Source organism: Amblyomma americanum, chromosome 7, assembly GCF_052857255.1.
Source record: "Amblyomma americanum isolate KBUSLIRL-KWMA chromosome 7, ASM5285725v1, whole genome shotgun sequence".
In the NCBI taxonomy this organism is placed as follows: Eukaryota; Metazoa; Arthropoda; class Arachnida; order Ixodida; family Ixodidae; genus Amblyomma; species Amblyomma americanum.
The window spans coordinates 79634221-79653851 of NC_135503.1; the positions used below are offsets into that span (position 1 = coordinate 79634221).

General features: G+C 44.9%; 1 protein-coding gene across 1 annotated transcript in view; it reads right to left on the reverse strand.

Moving 5' to 3' along the window:
• Positions 1 to 19631, reverse strand: part of LOC144097272 (putative 4-coumarate--CoA ligase 2) — a 107718-nt gene that overhangs the window by 38747 nt on the left and 49340 nt on the right. Inside the window, exon 2 of the mRNA XM_077630016.1 lies at positions 4731 to 4768. The gene's annotated coding sequence lies outside the window, so the exon portion shown is untranslated. The remainder of the gene's footprint in view (positions 1 to 4730; positions 4769 to 19631) is intronic.

The following is a 19631-nucleotide window of genomic DNA, read 5'->3' on the forward strand; positions in this document are numbered from 1 at the left end:
TAAACTTCCTTATGTCGGCTACCTTGCGCTTATTTATTAACTTTGATAGCTCCGTTAGTTCTATTCTACCGGTAGGGTTAGATGCCCTCATGTTTTGGCGCTTCTTAATCAGATCTTTCGTCACCTGAGATAGCTTCCCGGTATCTTTTCGAACTGTCCTACGCCTACTTCTACTGCGCACTCCGTAATTATTGATGTCAGATTATCGTTCCTTTTATGAACTTCAAGATCACCTTCCTCAGTTTAAGCCGAATATCTGTTTTTCAGCGCTATCCTAAACTCCTGTGCTTTCCCTCTTACAGCTAACTCGTTAATGGTCTTCTTCTTCACTAGCTTCTTCCGTGCCCTCTTCAAGTCTAAGCTAATTCTAGACCTTACCATTCTGTGGTCGCTACAACGCACCTTTCCGGGGACGGCCACATCCTGAATGATGCCAGGTTTAGCGCATAGTATGAAGTTGATTTCATTTTTAATCTCACCATTGGGGCTCTTCCAGATCCACTTCCTGTTTTCTCGTTTGCGGAAGAAGTTATTCATGATCCGTAAATTATTTCTATCCGCGAATTCGACTAATAACTCTCCCCTGCTATTTCTAAAGCCGATCCCATAGTCACCTACCGCGTGGTCGCCAGCCTGCTTCTTGCCCACCTTCGCATTGAAGTCGCCCATCAGTATAGTGTACTGCGATTTTACTTTATTCATTGCCGATTCTACGTCCTCATAGAAACTTTCAACGGTCTGGTCATCATGGCTGGATGTGGGTGCGTAGGCCTGCACCACTTTCAGCTTATACCTCCTATTAAGCCTAATTACTATAGCTGCTACCCTCTCGTTAATACTGTAGAACTCCTCTACGTTGCCAGCTATATCCTTATTAATGAGGAATCCCACACCTTGTTCTCGTCTATCCTCTAACCCGCGATAGCACAGTATGTGTCCGTCATTTAGTACTGTATACGCCTCACCTGTCCTCCTAACTTCGCTAAGCCCTATCACATCCCATTTAATTCCCGCTAGTCCCTCAAACAGCACTGCTAGGCTAGCCTCACTAGCTAAAGTTCTAGCGTTAAACGTTGCCAGGTTCAGATTCCAATGGCGGCCTGTCCGGAGCCAGAGATTCTTAGCACCCTCCGCTGCGTCACAGGTCTGACCGCCGCCGTGGTCAGTTGCTCTGCAGCCGCTGAGGACTGAGGACCGAGGATTAATTGGTTTGATCATCGAAGGTTGTGGCCAAGTACTACACCAGGGTGGCCAAGTCCTGCTCTGGTGAGGAGACTTTAGGAGAATGCCTTCTAAATCTAGGATTCGCTGTTGACGCAGCCTAGATAAGTAAATCATGGGACGAATTGTAAAATCATGATCAGTGACTAATGCAAGGAAGAATAATAGGTGGAGAAATTTATATAGAGAAAACTAATGTCATTTTCTAAAGTAAAAACGCAACAACACTTTATGTTAGGCTGTGTTGTGATAATATATGAGTGGAACTTTTTTATAACGAAGTTGAAGAGGAGCGGCTATTACTTCGTTAATGCTGTAGCTTCGTCACAGCCCATGTTGACCATGCTTCTGAGGTGAATCGTCATACCTTTATATATCGAATATTTCTTTAAGAAACCGCTTTGTTATATCGAGCTTCGATTAATTTATAGACCAGGTAGTGGCCCCAGACCAAGAAGACGAGGTTAAAATAAGTAGCGCGTTTATCAGGCACTGAAAGATCAAGAATGACAGTTTAGCTGTATTAATCAAGAGAAAAGTATATAAAGGCTGTATCCTACTGGCAGTCACATTAGGGTGGAAACATATATGCTAGATTAATGGGTAGGACATAAACTTTGATTTATGCGATCAGCTACGGAGAGCAAACTGGTTGGTATAACTTTAAAAGGCAGGAATGGAGCAGAACGGGTCAAATAACACACCCTAGTTAATGACATCGTAGTAAAAATCAAGAATCAATGGGCTTGGGCGGGGCATGTAATGTGAAGGCGAAATAACTAATGGTCGTTAAAGGTAGCGGACCGGATTCCAAGAGAAGGCGAGCGTAGCAAGGCTTGGCAGAAGGTTAGGTGATCGGAAGAGATTATGAAGTTTTCGAGGTTCAGGTGGCCGCAGCTGTCAAAGGAACGGGTTAATTGGTGATGAATGGAAGAGGCCTTTGCCTTGCGGTTGGCGTAATTGGCCTTACCTTAATAATTTTTCGTGATAACGATTTGTAACGGTGCACATCAGTTTAGTAACCATAAAGTTACCGCAAAATAAAAGCAAAATAAAGTTACCGCGTACAATCAGCTCTATCAAGCACCACAGAAAACACGCGCAAAACTTTTCCCGCCTCAATTTTTGCCAGCCTAGAGCTTGTCTCTGGACCATTCCTCGGCTTCGACACAAAAAAATTTGCATGAGGGCAAACTGCTCACCACGAGGGTGATTGCGTGTCCATCCCCATCTCAAGAGCCGACGCAGCGCATAGGCTTAGACCACTTTCCCGGGACATCACGCTTGCCGCGTGGAATTCAGGCCAATTCTCGCATTCGCGTTTAAAAACCGTAGACCCAGATCTGAAGCTTCGACTTTCATCCGGCCTACCACGACGTGAGGCAACTTTGTTGTGTCGCCTGTGGCTTGGTGTAGCTTTCATCAATCATTGCTCATCTGTAATCGGTGTGGCTGACAGACCTGCATGTGCCATCTGCGGGTGTGATGAGACTATAGCCCACATGCTTTGTGAGTGCCCGGCCTACAGCGCCGAAAGACAGTGCCTCTGCCGTGCACTGGAGCATCCCGACCAGCGCCCACTGACGGAAACGAAGATTCTCGGCCACTGGCCGCGGTGATCATCGGCGGTGAAGGCGTCGAAGGCGCTGCTCCGCTTTTTGCAGACTCGTGGCCTGCACGATACGCTGTGAGTTTACTGAACACTGTGACTTTACTTAGTGACTTTAATTTCCTGCACTTGTCTTTTCTCCTTCACCTTTTCTCACCTCACCCCTTTCCCCCCGTGCAGGGTAGCAAACCGGCTATTCATGCGGTTATCCTCCCTGCCCTTCCTCCTCCTCCTCCTCCTCCTGCATGCGCGCTGCGCTACTCAGGTGCCATGTGCAGTTTGATTTCTGTTTCCATAAAGTGGTCCTGTGCTTTGAGCTTCAGTAATTTGAATAGCTTTGGTATTTATTCGTACAGAATAGTAAAACTTATACGACGTGCACAGAAGTCGGTCGGTGATCGGAAGAAAGTTTAATTACGAAAGGACAGCACTCGTTGTTTACGATATTTCAAGGACGGGGATCAACCAGTTTGCATTTTCATGCTGCTAAGCGACTGTTAATATAACCAAAAAGAATGGCTGCCCTTTATACAAGCGTAAAATCTGAAATCAAAGCTTCAATGATCGCTGTTCTGAGCCGATGTTGGTAATGCACTTACTGCAGGTTTTCTTGGGTTCCCTTGCATCCAATGGCGATGCATGCTTACAGGCTTACATTGGTGATTGTAATGAATTAAATTTTATATTCTACTATCATTTAAATCAGCCGAATGTCAATTTTGTCGATACAAGTTATGATAGTTCTGTCTTGTTATTCCGCCAACGTGTTTCTAAACCCAGCGCTATTCCCGAAAGCGTCCATCCTGACACAGCCATGAAATAATAACGGTATTATATTTATTTTTCTCTCATTGAAACAGCAACATAAACTGCCCGTATATATTTAGTGCAAAGTCTTGTGCTGCCAGCCAGCATTGAGTTTCTGCGGCCAACGAATGCGCATGCCAGGAACGCTGCGCATATCATCGCATCTTGCGGGCGTACGCAGGCTGCAAACAGTTGCGCGTGCACTCTACGATAGCTGGCTATAAATAGTGGCGTTCGCTTTTATTTTTCGCATTCCCGCCCAGTCGTCACACCATAAGCGAAAACTAACTCTTCTTTTTTAGGTCATTTGGCATCTTTCAGGCTTTGAAGCCGCTGTATACGCAAGTCTTGGAAACGACGCTGAGTGAAGCAGTTGAATAGTTTTTGTCAGATTTTTGCATTAGCAATGATTACGGTTTTTTTTTGGAGCAAGAAAATTAGAGAACGCAGTCACGCTTGCCATCTATTATTACCGACAGAAGGTCCTTCATTCCAGCGCCAACAATCTTTGACTTCTTGTGACTGAGTGGTGCCACGGGGTGTGCGGACATTTGAGGAAAGTAATATTTCGAGGAACGCAAATGCCCAGCAAAGTAAAAGTGTTTTGTTTCCGCCGTTTACAGCGTACGGAACAACAGTGAGCGATGCGTGCACAATCTCGCTGCACATGCCCCAGCTAAAGGTGTCTCATGCTCGTGAAGATTCGGTTGCGCCACGACTACTTACGCATAGAGCAGCTAAAGAGCGCCTCCTTCCGTCTGCACTGCATCTGTCACTACGCATATGCGCCCTTCAACATTCGGCTTCCTTAAGTCGGAATGCCACCTATTTTAGCCCTTTTCTTGAGTGCTTTAGAATATATGAGTTCAAGCCAGAATCATATTCTTGATAGAGTAAAAAAACATGCTTATAAGTTTAGTTGATGCAGTCTACCTAGTACTAGTATTAGCGAAAAACTATAAGCGGTGATTCTTCGCAAAAATGAACCCGAAGAGCTTCAATGAAACGGTGCAATATCACTTTCTAAAAGCATATGTGAAAAACTGCGTACCGGTTGGAAATGAAGTCTATAGAGTGTTGGAAAAATTTTTACCTTCGTTTTTTCTGACGCTGAGGCATGGATGGATCATCCTAGAGCGGAAAAAAAGTCAGTATTAGATGAGGCATGTGATTGATACCTGCAACAAGAAGATAAATTTTTGTTATCTCTATTGATAAAAACTTCATTCCAATCTATGAATACCTATTCAATTAGATGCTTTTATATCTGGCTCATGTCGTGAATGGCCGACAGGTTTTTATGGAGATTTTAAAGTCGGTGTCGACAGAGCACGCGGACAGCAACGGTATGCATCAGCTTTGTTAGGCAGTAGGACGACAACAACCATTGAAAAACAACAAAGGACAATCATTAAAAAACAAATTTCTGAAAAGCAAGTGAGACTAAATCGAGTAAGAAGCGTGCACGAGAAAAGCTTTCACAAGAATCGTCACTGAGTTTTGTTTAAACTGCGGGCTTGCATTCAAAGCCGTACACGAAGCACAATTCGTTACGTTATATTATTGACCTTGCTGAGGATTGCAATACCTGTTTTTTTTTAGTAGCTGGTTTAAAAGACTCACTGTAAAAATGAACTACTGCTGAGATTCTGCTGCACTGGTACGACGAACTGGCTAGCAATTTAATACCCTGAATAATATAAGCTTCTTAACGCTTATCCTTGATAGGGCCATCAAAAATGACCATTTCCTTTCATGCGCATATAAGTCAAAGATGGGCTTCGGGTTCTCATTGCTAGTAGACATTCTTCTATGGCTGAGGCGAATCATGACTTTCCGCCCTTTGCTGATTGTAACGGCGTTTCTAGTCCGAGACGAAAAGCTGACGGCAATATTCTTGCGATTGACAACCTCAGGATCTTCAGGTGAACTGAAATACAGGTCTGATTTGTTGTTGCATAAATATTACCTTGGCACATGGAGCGTCTCGGAATTCCACGCTATTTTTGTTTATGTGTTCTTGATTCTGAGAACACTTGCAGGGCCAGAGCTATTCGCTTTGAGAAGCAAGAGAGCTGCCTCGAAGTTGTGCCGCTTCACCTCCAGTAACAGCACAAGGGCTTTCGAAAAACATTTTCTAAATTGGACTACCGAGCTATACGCTGCTGAAAAGAAAATCAACTATATGTATTACTTTGTTCTTACAATCTATCAGAGGAGGCTGGATTAAATTGATAAATCTTTATGAATAAGTATTTCACGTAGTTTATCAGGGTAAGTGTGCACTTAAATTGCGCTTTGCAATTAACATTCAATTTCTTCAGTTATCTTCGTGAGTTAACTTCAAGGTATGTTAGGAAAAATTCGACTTCTTGCGCTGAAGCTGCCACGCTTATGCAGGGTCCATACAGATGGGCGCCTTACGCTTTCATTACAGCTCACCTATTTTACACGGACGAAATCAATGAATTCCTAGCAAGCTTTTGCTTTCCGTCTTTTACTGCGGACAGGAGAGAAGCTGCATTACCAGAAAAAAAGTCATTTAAGTAGTGTATAGGCTGCCTTGTCATTGCAACCACAGGAATCGCTTAGGCTGTGATATCGCGGGGATTGTGCGCCTTTTCAATTATGAGGCCAGCAGATCTGGCATGCAGCCGGAAAAGTGATGCATTTTTAAGACCCGAATATGAAAAACGGAAGTGAAATGCTTGATGTATATACGACACATGTGCGACAGTTACATGCAGCCATAAACTGCCGACGTGCGGGAGTACTGACCCCTGTCATTACTGGTCGTAATTATGGCTCTAACACATGGGGCAAGGAAGTACCTTTACGATGTTTTCATATAGGATTTCGCGTACGTGTATTCCTTTTATTAAGTTTTTAGAAAATGAGACGCGTTTCTATCACTTTTAACCAGCTGCTGTAATTCGGCGAAAGAATACCGGTACTTAACATGGCGGCTTCACTTCGAACACTACCGTAAATTAGAAAGAGGAAGATGAATAACACAAAGGTCACATCGATACACATTCCTGAAATTATTAGAAGCAAATGCTGTTCGAATCAACACTGAGCTTGCTGAATGATTTATACTCTGGCGCAGAGGCAATCAGGTGTTCATGCATTGATATAAGACGGCGTCAATTCGCACTAGGCTGTTGTTTTAATTCTCATGTCGACTACACTCATGCGTAAGACGCTTCATTGTTTAAAAGGTAACAACTTGGCATAATATTGCCGCGAATATTTGCAGTGTGTTCGTTTTTCAAATCTGCCGCCACATCACCTTATCGCTTTGTTTGCTACGCAAGACGCGACTAGATTTATCTCGATTGATCGCAGCCAGGCAGAGCTGATTCTACGTTGTTCCGGAATGTTCTAGCAACTTTGCGCTCTTTATCTCGAAAGTTCGCTATCAGCTTTAAATTGAGCACGGCCGACAGCGGCCGGCATTCTGTTCGACGACCGCCGAGCACGCTTGTCGCTTCGCCGCCGCCGAGTGATTCAGTCCATTTTGGGTACAAGTCAGCCCAATAAACAGTTCTTTTAGAAGACCCTTTCGTCCGTCTTCATCGCTGCTTCGACTGCCATCACCACTACAAGGCAATATGCAAAAGGTATCACGCTGGTTGATATAGCACTTTGGTATATTACGTGAGATTCGTGGATTGATCGGCGGCTATTGGTTTAAATAATGCATAAGAAATAAAACCAAAAGGAAAACAAATGGGCAGAAGAAAACAGTGACGGGAGTATGTGCAATAGGGGTACGTTTAACATCGTGATACCATTCATTACATGCATGAGACTAGAGTAGCGTTGCACATCGCGACTACATCAGCCGTGGAAATCGGCGGCCGCGCACTTTTTTGTGTCTTAATATTTTGTAGCAAACAGAAGCATATTCTCCCGAGTGATGGGATTGTGCTAGAGGGTTTTTACACCCATCTTGCACGAAAAAATTGGAGAGGCACCTACGCTTCACCTTAAGGGTATGACCCGATAATGTAATAGGCTAATGCGCATATATGCGGAATTGGTCATTCTCTACTCTACATCCATAGATCTCTCGAAGTTCCCATGCCAATACTGGCGCAGAGGTGCAGCGGTGAAGCGATACGCTAATGCCCTGCGATATTGAGGCTGGTGGGGCTTTTGAGACCCAGGTTGTTCTTCTTGAGAATTTTCTCGCGACCAATCAATAATTTCAGGATCACCTACTCTATAGCGTATTTCGCTCACAATCCGGTGGGTAGGTTCCGATGAGTTCACAAGGTTACCTCAGCTGTGTGGTTCACCTGCCTCCTAGGATGCTTCTGTAGGTACGTTTCGTGCATTTTTCCTTCGCGATCAACGACGTCGACGGATCCCCGGTTTTTTTTTCATACGAGCTCCTTAACGCTATTGCCTTAAAACCTCCCGGCTTTTTCATCCTTCAGAGAGTGAAGAAGTGAGATGGATATCTACAACATTTGTCCGTATAGTTCTGAGATTGAGTCTATTAAAAAAATGCGTTTAACGTTGAAATAATTTGTGCAGCACCCCTTGGAAAGTCAGCCTTGCAGTCTATACACAGCTTCCAACGCTTCTTGAGGCCTTGGAAACAGTTAGAAAACGCTTCTTTTGGCATAGCTGTCGGCTCCTTTGTGGTGGCGTCTTCAATGTCCTCCACGCTGCCCATCTAGCGACCTTTTAGGGCTGTCTTCAAATGAGGAAACAGGAAATATTACATGGGCAGAGGTCAGGTGAGTATGGCGGATAGAGAAGTACAGTAATGCTGTGCTTGACAAGAAATTTTATCACGCTGAGTGCAGTGCGCGGCCTTGCTTCATCGTTAAGAAGGCTCCATTGTCCAGACGCCCATAAGTTAGGGCGATGGCGTCGCACTGCATCACGCATGTGTTGGAGCACGAAGATATAAAACTCCTGATTCACCGTCTGCGCTTGTGGGAGGAACTCGTGGTCTGTGACACCTCTGGCATCGAAAAAAAACTATCAGCATCGTCTTTGTTTTGGTCTTCTGTCGCCGCAGCTTTCTCGACGCCGGAGAGCTTGTGGACCGCCATTCGGCGCCCTCACTCTTTGTTTGAGGATCGTATAGAAAACACCATGTTTCCTCTTCACCGATGATGCTGTCGACTAATGCAGCATCCTTCTCTGCCTCGGAGAGCAAATCAGCGCTCACTGATGCCCACGTGTACTTCTGGTCCTGTGTGAAGGAGTGCGGCACAAGCCTGGCATTCAGCTTTCGTTTCCTTAAGTTCGCGCGCAAAATTTGGTGGCATGTTGTCTTACTAATGTCGAGAGCATCTGATTGCATGTGGAATCTAATGGTGCGGTCTTGCTGTACGAGTTCCCTGATCCGAGCCACGTTGTTGTCATTCCGTGAGGTTGAAGGGCGCCCCAGCCTTGTGTCATCTTCCACAGACGTTCTCTCCGAAACGACCCTCTTGTGCCAGTATAAAAGAGCTGCTATTGCACAATGTTGATGACTCCTCCAAAATTTGACAACGTTGCTACGCTCCAGTATACGATGGCACGACACATACCACCAACATGGGGGCCGTGCATGGGCAAGGACTACGTGCCTATCCTGGGCTCCGAACTGTTGTGATCAGTGCCGTCGATTCTGCCGCCTTGTGTTTCGCATGTATACCTGTTTAATAACAGTGTGCTACTTTTTGTAGACACTGCAGTTACATTCACTCTAGGAATTGACAATATCTTGAAATAAATAAATAAACAAACTAAGTTAAATACTCAGTAGATTGCGGGAGATCCTTGCTTGACATGATGAATTTGGGTGCGAAGTAGTGCCCGACACAGCGCCAACATTCAGCGCAGAAGGTGTGCACGTCCTCAGCCTAATCTCCGTTATCCACTCTAGTGGCTCATGTTCTTGCTTTCGCAGTGCTCTTTTATTTACCTTTCTTTTCGTTGTAAGCATCGGGCCGATGCTTGATTAAGACGGGCGCAATGCCGGTAAGGTTTGCTATGCGTGTTTTCATGTCCATTGTTTCAGGGCGCGGTCACATGGCCTTATGAATTTGTTGGCTACGCGAGATGTCCCTTGAGCCATCGCAAACTGTAATGCTCACACGCGGCGGTTTCTAAGCGGTACGCAATGGTAATGAATGGAAGTGGCCTTTATCTTCAAAGTTCGATGCTACTTTTATGCTGAGCCCGGCAGGGAGCGATTGTAATTCCAATTTTCGCCTGTAGCCAAGCACCCTTGCCCGTATCGCCGTCACTGATTGCACTTTTATTTGCGGGTAAAGATGACCATTAAACTGTTTTGCTTGGATTCTTTCTGCTCTCCAGCCTTGTAGATTGCCTTCGCCGCCACTTCACAATACGCGGCGAGGTCCATTTGCAGTTGCTTAACACTAAGCTAATTTATTGACAGCAACGAATGGTTTGGTTTTTCGGATTAATGTACTAGAGCAACTCTATCTATGCGGGACGCCGTAGTGCTGGGATCGATCCGGATAATTTCCACCACATGGTTGGAAATTATCCGGATCACATGCTCTTTCACATGCTCTGCCATCGCGCAGTGAACGGGCCTCTAGCCTTTCGCCCCCATCTAAATGCTAGCGCTGTGGCTAGGATCGAACCCGCGTGTTTCAGGTGAGCAGCCGAGCACCATAACGACTGAGCAATCATGGTGGCTTACAGAAAAAAATTCTTCAGCAAAGCAATCGTGTGTGATCCAAAGCGAAATGCTAGGCACACATACGAAGCACTGTTGAAGGGTTCTGGACAACTACAACACTAGAATAATATTTCAGGAATGCACTTCGTGAGACTACGAATGTGTTGTTGAATAGCACACAAGTCTCGATCACTCATGCGGGTGTTATTGTGTACGTGGACTTTATGAGCAACTCGCGGTTAATATGCTGAATCGAGTTAGAAGAATTTCAGTAACTAAACTTGAAACTTGGCTAAGCAGCATTGCTCCAAATATCGGTAATGCACCTGATGCGAAGAGTGGGATGAATGCTTTCTCTCCTGTAGAGAGCCGCAAAGAAAACAGGACCATTTTTATTTCAGTATCCTACGTCATGCTTCTTTAAGTTTTCACGCATGTTTGAGTACCTGTGCTGCAGAACTAATTTAAATTCCTTATTGTTTCGATTGAGGTGCAGTGATACCTGGAGCTCTGATCATCGCAATCTAAATTACGGTGCTGCCGAACTAACAGGCCCACCCGCAAATCAACAAGGCAAAAAACTCACAAAACACCAGCTTATTCTACCAAACAAAATGTAAGACTCGTTTTATGGCTTTGTTAGCCGTGGGCGATCGGAGCGATAGCTCAGCTCTTTGTTCGGCTGAACTCGTGGAGCGTCCAGCGAAGAACGCTTGTTGTCTTTGTCTTCGTTGACACATTGGCGTAACTTCTTCGCTACAGTCTTGCCCCCGCAGGAAAGGGCAAGCCATCCTGGTAACTCAATTATGGAGGCGAAAATTATAGCGGAACCACTGTATCACTTTGGACAGTCGGCATAGATGATATGTCGTCTACGGTGGCGAAGAACGCTTTAGAGGGCTAGCGGTACAGGCGAGCTAGTTCACAGGGGAGGACTGCTGGATCACACGATCGAGGCCGTGTTACTTGGTGACAAATTTGTTGGAGAGGCCAGCTGGAGTCGAAGGTACCCAGAGCCACACGTGAGCGGCGGGAGAGCTTTCGGCCTTTCCCCCTTAGCCATTGTTCTTGACGTTGCGAAAGCTTACGACAGCGTGCTTCAGAGCTCAATTCTAAACAGTTGGCAAGGCATGGGTATACAGGGTTATATGTTAAGATTCATTTACAAGTTTATAAGTGATAGCGCGGTACGTGTACGGTTAGGGAGTACGTTAAGCACCGAAAGCGTTCTATCACGAGGTGTGCCTCAAGTAAGTGTTTTTCCCCCACGCTCTTTAACGCCGTAATGGCTGGCCTTCCCGATTCGATGAAAAAAAGTTGCAGGCGAGTGGGTATGTCACTTTATGCTGACGACATTTGTATTTGGATTACTGGCCACGAACACAAGCGATTAGCCCTGAAAGCTCGACAGGCTCTACTTTCGGCACAAGCTTACCTTCAAGGTGTGGGGTTGTCTCTGTGAATGGAAAAATCCGGTTTTGTTCTGTTTCCAGGCGTAGGAAGACGTCAAGCGCGGTTGAAGATAGACCTCGGTCACTCTTGCATCCGTCAATTCAACCACACGCGTTTCCTGGGCGTCTATTGACTCCCGTCTACAGTGGCGAAAAGCTGTAGACGCGATTTTCATCTATATCTTCTCGTTTCAATCTGATCCTTAGAATTGCACGTGAGCAATGGGGAAACCATCCTTCTTCAATGGTCAAACTTCATGAAGCGCTGGTGGTCAGACGCATAATGTATCAATTACCTTTAATTTCCCCCTCGGCATGACAACTTGAACGTCTCGAAGTACAGAAAGGGCCTAAGAAGAGCCTTTAGAGTTCCCCAGGCGGCTGCGAATAAGGCAGTACTTCATGAGTCCCTATCGAAACCTCTTAACCTTATCGGTTTTCAGAGACTACTAATGCATCTTGACCGCCTATGAGAGACGGTAGCTGGGCGATCCCTTCTCAAGCGGCTCTGCAAGAGGTATGAGTCGAAGGCTCACTTGGCACTCAGTACTCTTAGTTCTTTAGGCATTAATGTTCGAAGACAAAGGAAACGGTTGAAATCCCCCTGGTCTTTTCCGACCCTCGACTGTAAGGTCAGAATTCGCCATGTGAGTGCAAAGCGCAGCTCTTCTTTGGCAGCAACGCGTTCGCTTGTACTGAAACTCTTGGAAACAGAGTATACCTGCCATCTTCAAATTTTCACGGATGGTTCTGTGGACAAGGTCAAAAAGGCTAGCGCAGCGGCTTTTTACATTCCTTCTTTGGACTGCAAGTGGTCCGTACGCTGTACTGCTGTCGTATCCTCCACAACAGCTGAAAGTGTTGCTATTGAGGCGGCTTTACGGAAGTTAGGGTCTTGTCCGGCTCAACCTGTTGTCAACCTAACTGATTCAAAATCTGCCCTTCAGAGGTTAGAGCGCGGATTCCCTAATGACGCCTTGTCTATAAGCTCTCTGCGCTTGGTGCAGAATCTGCACAGCAGAGGCTTTACTCTACATTTCCAACGGGTGCCCTCTTACATAGGAGTCAACGGTAATGAGGTGGCAGACAGTCTCGCCCATAAAGCTCTCTCAAGGATTCTATCAAAAAAAGTACCTCAAGATGGAAAAAGTCTCTGCAGGAAAACGGTGCTTGATCACTTCAGTACCCTGTGGAGTGCGTCCCACAAGCCAAGTCATGTGTGACCAAAGAACTGAGAAGCTCTCAGGCGACCCTTCTACATCGAATTCGCACGGCCTCTGCTCGCACTCCTGCATGGATGCATAAGACCGGCATAGCATCGTCTCCGCTCTGCTCTTTAAGTGGTGTGTGCGGGGATATAGAACATTATATTATGCACTGCCCAGAGTACAACGCGGAAAGGCATGTGATGTTCGTTTCCTTCAAGAAGACAGGAACCCGTCACAGCACAGTTCAGGACATTGTCTACCCGAGTGGAAACCAGACATGCAGAACGGAGGCTGCACGCCTTCTTTTAACATTTCTGCAGGACACGGATCTTGTTTCCAAATGGTGAGAACAGGAACGGACTATGACCTACTGTGATTGAATGTGTGCGTAGATGGTGTCTTCCGGAGTGGACTACGTTATACTTTGAGGGAATGTGTGCATGGATTGTGGCACTGCAATGGCCTATGTTCTACTGTGACTGAATACGTGCATAGATGGTGACTTCTAGAGTGAATTGTGATGTGGATTGTATGGATTGATTGTGTGCATAGAGGGTGACTGCGGGAGAGAATGTGTGCTATTATAAGTGACTGTGCGCATAGCGGGGTAGATGCGTATTGGTAATATAGAAGGGACGCTACGGTGGGGCAATTGCCGGCAGATAAAGCAAGGCTAACCCCACCTGTAGCATTCAACACCTCAATTCAACTCAACTCAACTGGGCGGGAGAAAGGGGTTGGCAGGGTGACGTCGCTACGGGCTTGCTGGTGACGCTGCTCTGGACGTTTGCTTGATGGTTGCTGGACATTAAAAGAAGCAAGGAGTACGCTGAACAGTGCGGGGAGCTGTGACTCTTTATCATTAGAAATGGTGTAGTCTACAGCTGTGGTGAAGGCTGCCATTAGCGATGACGCGGTAAAGGGACGAGGCGGGCCGAGGGCAGTTAGCGGTAAACTGAATGATCGAGTAGGAACTGGAAAGATGCGATCCGGATGAATGAGCCCGGCGTGTTCAACGAATTCACCATGCGGTAAAGTGAGGGGGCAGAAAGAGTTGTTGCTTATTGCGATTTCAGCGCGAAATGAAGAAAGGAGACGGTGGGCGGAGGACCGTAGACATCGGAAGAAAGGCATATGAGGTGGGAACAACGGCACAAGACGAAGTCAGTATATCGGTAGCGTGCACAACGTGATATTTGCTTCACTAGTAACATTAGCGTCCAATGACACCTCACAGAGCGGAGACAACTCTACCTCTGCACGCACACTTTTAATGATGGCTTGATGGCGAGATCAGAAGTATCACTCTAAAATAAAGTCATCAGAGCAGGCACGCAGAACATATATTTGATCACCTAGAGAACGTCCTGCGTCACAACTTCGTCCGTAAAGGTACCAAGCGGCTCAATGCGCAGCGCAGTTGCCGCTCGAAGGGATACATGAAGCACACCTACGGCGGCTTAGAGAAGTAAATGATAAACCGTATCTCTTATAAAGGGTACAGCAGCTCCAGTATCGAAGAGCACATTGTGGCGGCGTTTTGAACGTAAAGCTGGATAAGATTTGTATGGTACGAAGCAGGATTTGGAGAGTTAGAGGAACACGCAGGTCTTGTCTGTGGGAACAACGTTTAGTGATTTTCCTGCGGTGGAGAGGTAGGACAGCGAAGCACCGGCTACGGCGAGCGACGACAGGGAGAGGTTGAGCGGCGAGCCGCCGACGAGATTAGCGGTCAAAATTCGAAAGGAGAGGTAGACCAGGAAGATGGGAATGCGGCGCAGCATATGCAGCTGGTCTCTGGCCGGCGACGTACAAAAGAACATTCTACGGCGGCAGAGACATGGCACATGCCAAGGGAAGCGAGGTTTCGAAGGTAAAAGGTCGGTTATCAGAGGGGCGTCAAGGGTTCAAAGAACTTGGCGCACGGTGATGAGAGGAATATGTACGTAGGGACGGATTGTGGGACGAAAACCTTCGAGTGTAATGTACAAGCATGTCTACTGATGCACATATATTTTGAATATAAAGCAATATCAATTCACTTCAACATACAGCGCTGAAGAAAAACATACAAATCCCCTCAAAGGATTCCCCTTTGCCGGTGGGGGCGACCAATTTTTATGACCTCGAAGACAATCCGCTTGGAACTTCTAGCATGACATTGCTGGGCGGAGGAGATGAAACGTAAGTAACCAGGGCATCATGAAAATTGGTCTACAACATTGGCTACAGGGCTTTCTTTGAGTGCGCTTGACCTTTCATTCTTGAGTTGTATCCGACTATAGTACGTTCGTGCAAGCAAATGTGGCTGTTTTTCCCTCTCTGTTCCTTCTCAGCCAAAAGAAAGCAAGCACAGAAATTCACAGAGATGCACAACAGGAGACCTATAGTAGTATAAATAACTGAAAAGAAAACCAAATTGTGTCAACAGTTTGACATCCATATGCGATGCTTGTTTCGATTTTTTTTTGCTTCGTCGGTTCAGCAAGTCAGGAATTTTTATGTTTTGAAAGGGGTGTCTTCTAGTATTGTAGTATTTTTCATAAAACGCATATAGCATCTGCAAATGGCATAAATTTGTCTCAGACTACTCCAGTAATGCTTTAGTGCTTCTAAGGGGTTTTCTTCAGCCGGTTTTCTTTTTACACGAGAAGCTATGCAGTCCTTGCGTTAGCTTCTAAATTTTACGCTTTGAAGAAAAACAGAACTTTTCGCCTCGCTGATGCTCTTCAGCGCAAAGCCGTATTGATGGGTGCCTAGGAGATGAGCTACAAATCAGGAGCCTGCAAATTGTGCTCCATATTCGAAAACATATTTTTGCGTGTTTATGTGAGACAGCAAAAGTGCATGATCCGACTGTTTGGAAGAGTGCATGAAAGTGAATTTGCTGGTTGAAGTAAAAAAATGGATGCTGAAGCATGCACTGGTATGTGTCTGTCCTTTTTGAATGCTATTGATATCTTCTTGGCGTTGAGAACACAGAGGAAAAGCCGAACTATTCTCTCCAGCACCTATTGCATGTATGGGCGGCTGCAATTTCGACTGATGCAATAAATTACCAGAGAGCGTTGCACTGCTATACGAAACAGTGAAAAGTTACTGTAATGAATGGCACATCATAAAATTGCAACATGCATAAAGGGTATGAAAGCTGAACGAGGACCGTTGCACTACTTAGGAAAGGGTGAAAGTTACATGAAACACGTTTCACGGTTTCTGTTCAAAAACGGTGAAATTGAGAAAAGTACGTAGATAATATTTCACTCCGTCGATGAACACACGAGTTCTTGCTTTGACTTTCAGTGGTAACATTTTCGCCAGTGACTGACCTGAACTACACGAACGCTATGTAGACTGCACCCCCGAAAAGTCACAGGTAATGGCTGCTCGAACAAGTTATTGGCGCTGTTGTTGCTGTAATATATATATATATATATATATATATATATATATATATATATATATATATATATATATATATATATATATATATATATATATATATATATATATATATATATATATATACAAAATACCTCACATTTTTTGTGAAATATCATTTGAACCCCAAGAAAAATTTTTTTCTCGCATAAACCTTCACTGACTCGATGCCTCACGTCTCTCTTTCGAAGCTACCGGCATTTTTTCAGAAGGTTACAGCGGCCGCTCAGCCCGTTCCGCCCTTGTTACTGTTCTTTCATTGCTTTCTTGGGGAATGTCACAAAGAAACGCATGAAGAGAACACAACAGATGATTAGTAATGGCATGGGATGAGTTGATGTGAAATTACATATTAGAATATTTAGAGGTACAACTGCAAGGTGGCTGTCGCAAGAAAATCATCTGAGTGGCTGATGATAATGGCATGGGGAAACATTATGCATCAGTGAACAATAGTCACTCCTCAGCTTGTATTTGAGATAGACGTGAATTAGTTATTTCGCATTTACTCTGTAATGTCACTAGAAATTCAACGCTCATTTTCTCAGGGAATGCGCAATACATCATTGCTCTCTCTTTGCATTTTCATAAAGAGCCTCGGCGCTTAGTTCTTCTACAAACACTTTTCCGGGATCACATATTTGTGATGCTTCAGGTTCACGCTAATAAATTATTTGGGTGAGTGTTGAACCTATCCTTGATACTTTTCGATAATGTAGAGCCCGAGTTTTTACATGCTTTCACTCTTCTTGAAGTTTCCCCTAACGTATTGGGTTGAGAATAAAAGAGGTAGGCAGAGGGACCACCATCGATTGAATAGCTACGAGCGACAGTTTGTGCACATGGCATATGCTATTGGTTGCACTGCGGAAAATTCATTGCGATGGAATTTTGTTTGTCTTATGCTGCTCGTACTCTGAAGGAACACGGAATAAAAAGAACGGGACAGAAGAGAACAGACACACAGGAGTGCTGACTAGGAACTGGACGCATGTATTGCGCGAGCGTATGCATACATATGAAGAGGCTTGCCCAGAAGCTGCGCAGAAGAAATGAATGTTCCGTTACCAACTCGCACGACAACGTACCATTGAGGGCAAAAGTATCCGACTTCCCCTCCAGTTTCCCACTTATGCCACTCTGCGGGGGGGTGGTCTAAATTGCGCCTGTCTCGACTCCACAGGCGGTTTGTTTGGTCTCCCCCCCACCTCCCTGCAGAACAGCATGAGTCGAAATTTGGAGGGGAGGTCGGTTACTTTTGCACGCGACGGTACTTTAATGCATTTACTGGTATTACTTCTTATCCTCCGTTTTTAGGTGATCACAGCTTTAATAATTTAATAAAAAAAATTTGCTGGGCTTTAACTCCGCCTAAACCAATGTGTGACGTACGAAAGCGCGGTGCGGAAAATGATGACTCCGCGAGCTACCCCATAGAAACCAGATGGCGCAAACCTGAAAGCTGTGAACTTTTTCGGGGGTGGCCTTGGACCACATTTTTCGGAAATAACCCGAGTCATATCTCGAAGCCGCCATCCTGCCGGGCACGCTCAATTACGTTTGGTCAGGGATTTTGGTACAAATCAGCTAAGGTCAACATTGGGGTTGCACGGGACAAATGTTTAGAAATGACCCTGGCAAAATGTGAAGGTTCCCATCGTGAGTAGCATAGTCAGTTATGATTGGACAGCTATTTTTATCCCGATCACCAAAGGTCAAATTTCAGGGTTGACCCGAGTCAAATTTGAAATTGACCATCGTGTCGGGCACACCCAGTTGTGGTTGGGCATCAATTTTGAAGAATATCGGCCGAGGCCAAATTTAGGGGGTGGCGCGGGCTAAATTCTTGCCGCTTGTACTCACAGTTGCTATGGCAACGAGCAATGCAAAAGCAAGAGATACAAGCAAAATGCAATGCGCAAGCAAGATATTTGCACAGCTGTGACGATCGTATGACAGCACTAGCGGAAATTTCATTTCTATGGAACAATAAATACAGGGCTGCGTACCCGCAGAGACCAACGAGAGTTTGAAGGAGTAGTCTGCATTACTGCTGCGCGAGGCCTCCGTTCGTTAAGCTTCTTACTACAGTGTTTTCATTTTATTGTTGGTAATTTACTGCTTTGAATACCTTGACAGCTCTGCTGCGCTGTTCCCAATTGCGTCTTCCTGAATGTACACATGAGATCCTGGGTCAAATCAGCGAATTCCGGAAACTAAGTTTCATTTCAGACAAGAGTATGCGATTAACTGTATTAAAGGGTCATTCCACGCGAAACTCCCCATACCGCGAAAGCGACCATAGCCAATTCTCTTGAAAAGAAATTGGGCTAGTGGGCTATTAGGTGCATTAGATAATTTTCAGTTCAATTAAGTCATTTTCACGAAAAAAATTTTTGCTCACGTGAGCGCTCTTTGAAATTTCCGCAAAGAAGCAAAAGTTTGAGTTAAAGAATATAAAATCAAATATGCAGCAGGATATAATAACAAATGTACTTTTATTAGATTTTACTTGCGTTGCTCTTTTACATGATGTTCTTAATGAAGCTATGGAAGAATTTCCCGCGTTTTATTGATTCAGTAAGAAGCAATAAATGACCCGTTTTCAGAAATTGTTTACACAAACATTGGTAAACTTATGGCACAATATTTTTCCTCCTTTCACCTGTTGCTGTGGCTTCTGCTTAAAATAAACTAGAATTGTATAACAGGGTACTTTTCAAAATAATTGTAAGGTTCGCAACAAGCGACTTTTCTCGCATTCAGACCTAAATTCTGACCAAGGCCCACGAGATAAATATACTTGAGAGTGATCATAATACAAACCAACTCTGATGCCAGCACATCAGAAATTTTAATTTGAGTGAATTTAATTGGACGCGAGAAAATTTTTTTGAAATCTGCAGCCAGCCTCCTCGGTAGATACTATCGAACTGTCTTAACTGCAGAACATGTACTATCGTGCTGAATATCACCTGCCTTGCACAAGATGTGATAAGATCTCGGTTCGTGAATCAGTGTAAGCACAATGGGGCTAGAAGTTGTTTGAGTTAGCTCTCGATGTAAACAGCAAAGCTCACTTAACGTTTGTGAAGTGAGGTGCGGTTTGACATCGGACATTGATTTACTACAAAGCGGAAACTTGAGCTGGTTCTCACTGGATGTGCTGCAAGCTTTATTAAGCACAATAGTACGCGTCGCTGCCTCTTTTTATGGCACTAATATGCACTGTG